Below are 7,432 nucleotides of genomic sequence, written 5' to 3' on the forward strand. Positions count from 1 at the left end.
GTGCGCGCATGCATTGAGAATACAGTTGTATAAGAGTTATAACAATTAAATGCAAATACTTTCACTGTGTTTCATGGGCTTTAATAGCCACATAAATATGTCAACAAGGTGTAAGTAATGTATCACTTCATCAAGGTACATCATTTAGGGCTATGGAATCGTAACAAATCACTTAAGATGTATGTACATTTTAAAATGTGTGACATATTCACCTCTGTGTGCCCTTTGGTATATAATCAGGCTCTTATATTAGAAAACCTAGTTTTCAACTTACAGCTGAACAAATTCTTAGATTTATTCTATGTGGTTATGACATTTGATGTTGATTTCTTTTGTTCTTAACATTTTTCATTAATTGATATCGTGCAAACGTCGCTATCGAGTATTTTATTTTTATAAACGTTATTTAACGTAGGTTACAAAAATTATGAAAACAAAATACATTTATGATGAAAGCACGTGTCAAGATTGCTACTTGTGGTAGAATAACCCAATCTTGTTCCTGCTACAGAGGCCCTGATGAAAGAGTACCTGAGGCCTGTAACAAAGGCAACTTTCTTTCAGATATCTCTGACTATATGCACAGTTTAGTAAAAACATATAAATTGAGAAAACTCAACATTCTCTAAAGAAACTTGGGTGAGAACTTACAAATTTAAGATGTTTTCAAGATCAAATGTTTTGCGAATGTTTAAATGTTTAAATCAATTATTCTACCTTATAACGTCAAAGGTCTTTCAACCGTGAAGAGCCGGGTTAGAATAGGTCTTCTGCAGCCTATGCTTTCCGTAAAAGGCGATTATACCTGTGAGAGGCGACTAACGGGATCGGGCTTGTCCCAAAAGTGTTGATCTATGCTCATGATGTCAATCACTGGATTATTTACAGATTGTCGTCATGAAGCGTGGAATATTGCGGCGTTAAACGAACAAAAATCAAACGTCTTTATTTATTTAACCGTAATTATACACAGGATTAAGTCTATTAGGACTGGTCCATTACCACAACAGGTATATCTTATATGTTCTGACAAGCAATCTTTACTCCACTGTCTAACAACTGGGGTATGATTCAAAATCTAGGTATCACGTCATATTCTGCACCTAAGATCATCCCCCATATTTGTGTGTGTGAGTTCGTGCGCACGTGCGTAAGTATACGCTAGACGATGAAGGCAGGCAGGAACGTGTGTTTGTGTCTATGTATGTACTCTAGCTTTTCTGTATCATTTTTGTTTATCATTGGTAATGGATTCCATATTTATATTTTTATTTTTCTACCACCTGAGTATACTCTAAGATGATACCGATGGATTTTATTTTTGTGTCACATTCACCGAAAATGTGTGCGACTTCGCATATGGTGTGACCCAGAAATCTCATTTCCTTACCCAAGTACTTTAACCCACTGCGGCAGCTGGGCCATATTTATGTACTTTCTTATCTTTTGGAATACGTTTCTATTGGTCAGAACGCGTCACTGCGTCAGTTATCTTAAATATATTCCTAAATCAACTGAACTATTTATCCGATATCTGCTTTCCGAACATTGCCGTAAAGCAGCCATAAAACCAAAATTTGCGGCATAAGATTCATTTTCATTCTAATGTCGTAAAAACCACATGAACCGATTTGTGGTGATCAGACATTATCTAGTCGTAAACTGAGCATCCATTGTCACCTAATAGCCAGTCTGTTTGTTTACCCCGGAGTTACATTCATCATAATTGTAAAACACAAAGTGAGTTTCGCCAAGTGATCAATTGCCCTTCTAAACCGATGACACGACTTAAATCTATTGCTGAAATTGGTGTTTGCTAATTTCAGTATGTCAATAGCATTTGTGTGCAAGGATGACTGATTTGAAAGCCGTATTTTATAACGAATAGCGATATTTACTCTAAATCGATCGTTTAAGCCAGTTGGGTTATAGCTGCACGACGACTATGCGCTGGTAATTCACTCACGACAAGAGCTGTAATGCCACATTACACAAGTTTAACGCTTAACCGAGCACATCTTCACTCTGTTCGCGATCTCGATGACCCATGTGTTCCCAGTTTTCTATTTACGGTATAAGATAGAGACTTGTGATGGCATTATGACATACCTTAAACTAACACACATTGTTCAGCGCCTTAGTACATTCAAATCATAACGATGAAAGTGTCGCTCTTGTCAGAGGGCGGTTGAGAAATTAAACAAACCTCGTGTGGAAATTGATTAGGTTTTAGTCTACATCAGTCAATCAAGTTTTCATTTGGTTTTCGCACTGTCAAATGATCCGCCTCATCAAAGCAGTAGTGCTAATAAGGCTAATCCCGTCCATCATGCCTGTTGTTGTTGGCACCGGACCATGGATGTAGGAGTCACCATTTAGACCGCCCCGACCTTTTGTATAAGTGTAGAAATATAATATTTCTTCATCGTGACAATAGAAATAAGCACAATTTTAAACTGGATTGTGTTTCCGTAATAAACCCGTTAAGCAAGGAAGAAAATACAACACTAAATATATTTGAAATTGAAAATGTTACAATGAAATCCAATAAATGGAGTATTAAGGGCACCTGAGTATGTTAGTACAAAGCTTTAGTTCTTGTTTGAGGTGTACAACATATGCTTTGATGCGTTCATATCTATGACTTGGCATCTAACCGCTACGACTCGGCAGCATCGACAACCAGACCGTTGATACCATTAATCGCGTTTCCTGCAATGTTTTACTTCAACAATGGCGTTTTTCTGCCAATATTGAGAACAAATTTAAAAGAGGACATATGACTTGAAGATTTCGATTGTGAAATTTGCCCTACGTGACCGTTCAAATGCCACCGAGAGAGGCCAAAGCGATATAAAGAGACACAATATTTATTATGTGCCAAGACCAGTTTTCAGTATCAAACGCCACATCCGGGAGTACGTGTAACTGCTGCCCATACGCTTTAACCCTCCTGAGTAAATGTCGTGTATTATTTTATTTTACGTTAATTGTTACTTGATCTTCATTCGTGCTACACCGTGTGTATTTATCGACTCCATATATAAAGTGTTGAAACTTGAGCAACAGTTATATATGCACAGATATGCACATTTGTCAGTTATTTTCCTGGCCCAGGTTTTTTGCCACTGACAGGCGTGAATTGATTATATTATGAACGAGACGATACTGCTGATTTCGTAACAGCTTGAACCGCAGTCTATCATAAAATTTAAAAGAAAATGATTGTGTTAGGCGATAACTATGTTCTTAAACGTATTTGTCATACTGAAATACCAGAACTGTCCGGTATTTCATTTGAATGATTTAACTGTATTGGCAGCACGCTCGGGGTGTAGTAATATAATTCTCCACTGTATGCAAATAGAATGGAACTTGTCACAACGTGTTTATGCACCACTTGACGTGGAATGGCCAAAATGCAGTAGAGTCTTCCCTGAGATTCCCTGTCTCCAATTGTCACATGTAGAAACTCAACAAGCTGAAAATTGCCTCTATTACTGGTTGTGCCGTCTTGAAAGGTCAACGTGTGTGATTGTAAGATATTTAAGTTAGGAAATGAAAGAAACGAAAAAAATGAATAAAACTGGATGTATTTCTATCCTACCCCTCAAAGCTGCTTGGAATGGCACGGGAACCTGTGTCATCTACTGTTGTTAAATAGTGAAGCGTCTTGATGAGGATGATTATCGTTATTGTTATGCTTATATATCATCATCAATATAATAATGTTTTCTACTATCAATATTATATGTTTCGCTATCGATATTCTAATGTTGACTACTATCATTATTACAATGTTGACTACTATCATTATTAAAATGTTGACTATTATCATTACAGTGTTGACTACTATCATTACAGTGTTGACTACTATCATTATTACAGTGTTGACTACTATCATTATTACAATGTTGACTACTATCATTATTACAATGTTGACTACTATCATTATTACAATGTTGACTACTATCATTATTTGTACCATTATTGTAGTGTTCATACTTATCATTATTGCTATACTTTATGATTATTACAAAATATTAAATAGCTACATGATAAATCGCAAAGAACAATGAAAAACGAAGCTTAGTTTATTTCACGATAAAACATTGTTCTATCATGACGTCATTTCTGGGGATTCGAACATGCGCTCGCAACTTGATGACGTCGTAAATAGAACGACGTTATTTGTTTAGATGGAAGTGTCTTTTGAGCTGTTCCTCACAAACATCGCTGTACCGCGTAGATGAACGCATTGGTCGTACGATCGCACCCAAAAGTGGGAAAGATATGACAATCGGTATTGGGAGAAAAGGTGCAGATAATCGACGTGAAAATTGTGAGAATACCAAACTTAACTCTCCTGTACATAACATGGACTTGTCCGACATTCCCGAGGTCGGATTGTATTCGAGGAGTCATTATTTAAATACGTGAAAATGTTTTGAAGTTTGTACAATTTATTGACACCCTTGAAAAGGCTGTTCAAATGGTTTATTCTCCCTGAGGTGTTTTTTGTATGGTAAACAACCCCCAATCGCCGTAAATTTCATAAATATGCGTAAGCTATGTAAAAGAAGCCTACTATACCAAAAAGCAAACATACTAGTAAATACTGGCCACACCTGTAAGTTGTGTTGTATCTCAAATTTCTAATTTTAGCAGTATTTAGTACATGGATTCCCAGTGTGACCCCACAAACCTTCGCGCGGGTGCGGTGACACCTACTACTACCTTGGACCGCCTCCGTGGTCAAGTGGTAGAGCGTCCGCCAAGAGAGCGGAAGGTCCGGGGTTTGATCCCCGGCCGCGTCATGCCAAAAGATGTTAAAAGATGGTACTTTTTGTTACCCCGTCTGGCGCTCGGCATTAAAGGGGCTAAAACAAGGAATATAATCTTGGACGCGACGTTAACCCAATTTCACCTCACCTCATCTACCTTGTGTCATGTATGCTAAGAACTGTTACTTCTCCGTTATTGACTACTGTTAACAAGCACGGGTCAATGTGTGTCCTTGACCTACACAGCGCCTGTCAAGATGTATTTGTAGGACATTCAATAGGGTTCCAATATCGCAGGTCATGTTAACAGAAGGGACTGTGGACTCTCGCACTGTCAGCTATATATGTAATGGTGTAATAGACCAATGCAAATGTTCACTTTGAGATATGGCTTCTATTTCACTTTTCAAGCAAAATTGCCATTTCAAATGGGAAAAGATTTGAAAAGGTTTAACATTTGTGTCCGAGTGGCTATGAGAGGAGGGTGCACGTGATGGTTCACACTGCGTTTTGACAGGCCTGGCTGCATTTACGCACACAGAGGACAAGAACACGTGGTGGCTCACACTGTGTTTTGACAGGCCTAGCTGCATTTACCCACACCAGTAGAACAGAGGACAAGTGCACGTGTTGGTCCACACTGTGTTTTGACAGGCCTAGCTGCATTTACCCACACCAGTAGAACAGAGGACAAGTGCACGTGTTGGTTCACACTGTGTTTTGACAGGCCTAGCTGCATTTACCCACACCAGTAGAAAAGAGGACAAGAACACGTGGTGTTTCACACTGTGTTTTGACAGGCCTAGCTGCATTTACCCACACCAGTAGAACAGAGGACAAGTGCACGTGTTGGTTCACACTGTGTTTTGACAGGCCTAGCTGCATTTACCCACACCAGTAGAAAAGAGGACAAGAACACGTGGTGTTTCACACTGTGTTTTGACAGGGCTCGCTGCATTTACCCACACAGAGGACAAGTGCACGTGTTGGTCCACACTGTGTTTTGACAGGGGTCGCTGCATTTACCCACACCAGTAGAACAGAGGACAAGAACGCGTGGTGGTTCACACTGTGTTTTGACAGGGCTCGCTGCATTTACCCACACAGAGGACAAGTACACGTGTTGGTTCACACTGTGTTTTGACAGGCCTAGCTGCATTTACCCACACCAGTAGAACAGAGAACAAGTGCACGTGTTGGTTCACACTGTGTTTTGACAGGCCTAGCTGCATTTACCCACACCAGTAGAACAGATGACAAGAACACGTGGTGTTTCACACTGTGTTTTGACAGGGCTCGCTGCATTTACTCACACAGAGGACAAGAACAAGTGTTGGTTCACACTGTGTTTTGACAGGGGTCGCTGCATTTACGCACACAGAGGACAAGAACACGTGGTGGTTCACACTGTGTTTTGACCAGGCTAGCTGCATTTACCCGCACCAGTAGAACAGAGGACAAGAACAAGTGTTGGTTCACACTGTGTTTTGACAGGCCTAGCTGCATTTACCCGCACCAGTAGAACAGAGGACAAGAACACGTGGTGGTTCACACTTTGTTTTGACAGGGCTCGCTGCATTTACCCACACCAGTAGAAAAGAGGACAAGAACACGTGTTGGTTCACACTGTGTTTTGACAGGGCTCGCTGCATTTACCCACACAGAGGACAAGAACACGTGGTGGTTCACACTGTGTTTTGACAGGCCTGGCTGCATTTACCCACATAGAGGACAAGAACACGTGTTGGTTCACACTGTGTTTTGACAGGGGTCGCTGCATTTACGCACACAGAGGACAAGAACACGTGGTGGTTCACACTGTGTTTTGACCAGGCTAGCTGCATTTACCCACACCAGTAGAACAGAGGACAAGAACAAGTGTTGGTTCACACTGTGTTTTGACAGGCCTAGCTGCATTTACCCGCACCAGTAGAACAGAGGACAAGAACACGTGGTGGTTCACACTTTGTTTTGACAGGGCTCGCTGCATTTACCCACACCAGTAGAAAAGAGGACAAGAACATGTGTTGGTTCACACTGTGTTTTGACAGGGCTCGCTGCATTTACCCACACAGAGGACAAGAACACGTGGTGGTTCACACTGTGTTTTGACAGGCCTGGCTGCATTTACCCACACAGAGGACAAGAACACGTGTTGGTTCACACTGTGTTTTGACAGGGCTCGCTGCATTTACGCACACAGAGGACAAGTGCACGTGTTGGTCCACACTGTGTTTTGACAGGCCTAGCTGCATTTACCCACACCAGTAGAACAGAGAACAAGTGCACGTGGTGGTTCACACTGTGTTTTGACAGGCCTAGCTGCATTTACCCACACCAGTAGAACAGAGGACAAGAACAAGTGTTGGTTCACACTGTGTTTTGAGAGGCCTAGCTGCATTTACCCGCACCAGTAGAACAGAGGACAAGAACACGTGGTGGTTCACACTATGTTTTGACAGGGCTCGCTGCATTTACCCACACCAGTAGAAAAGAGGACAAGAACACGTGGTAGTTCACACTATGTTTTGACAGGGCTCGCTGCATTTACCCGCACCAGTAGAACAGAGGACAAGAACACGTGGTGGTTCACACTGTGTTTTGACAGGGGTCGCTGCATTTACCCACACCAGTAGAACAGAGGACAA

This window comes from Haliotis cracherodii, unplaced genomic scaffold, assembly GCF_022045235.1.
Source record: "Haliotis cracherodii isolate W230 unplaced genomic scaffold, xgHalCrac1.p SCAF_29, whole genome shotgun sequence".
NCBI classification, from domain to species: Eukaryota; Metazoa; Mollusca; class Gastropoda; order Lepetellida; family Haliotidae; genus Haliotis; species Haliotis cracherodii.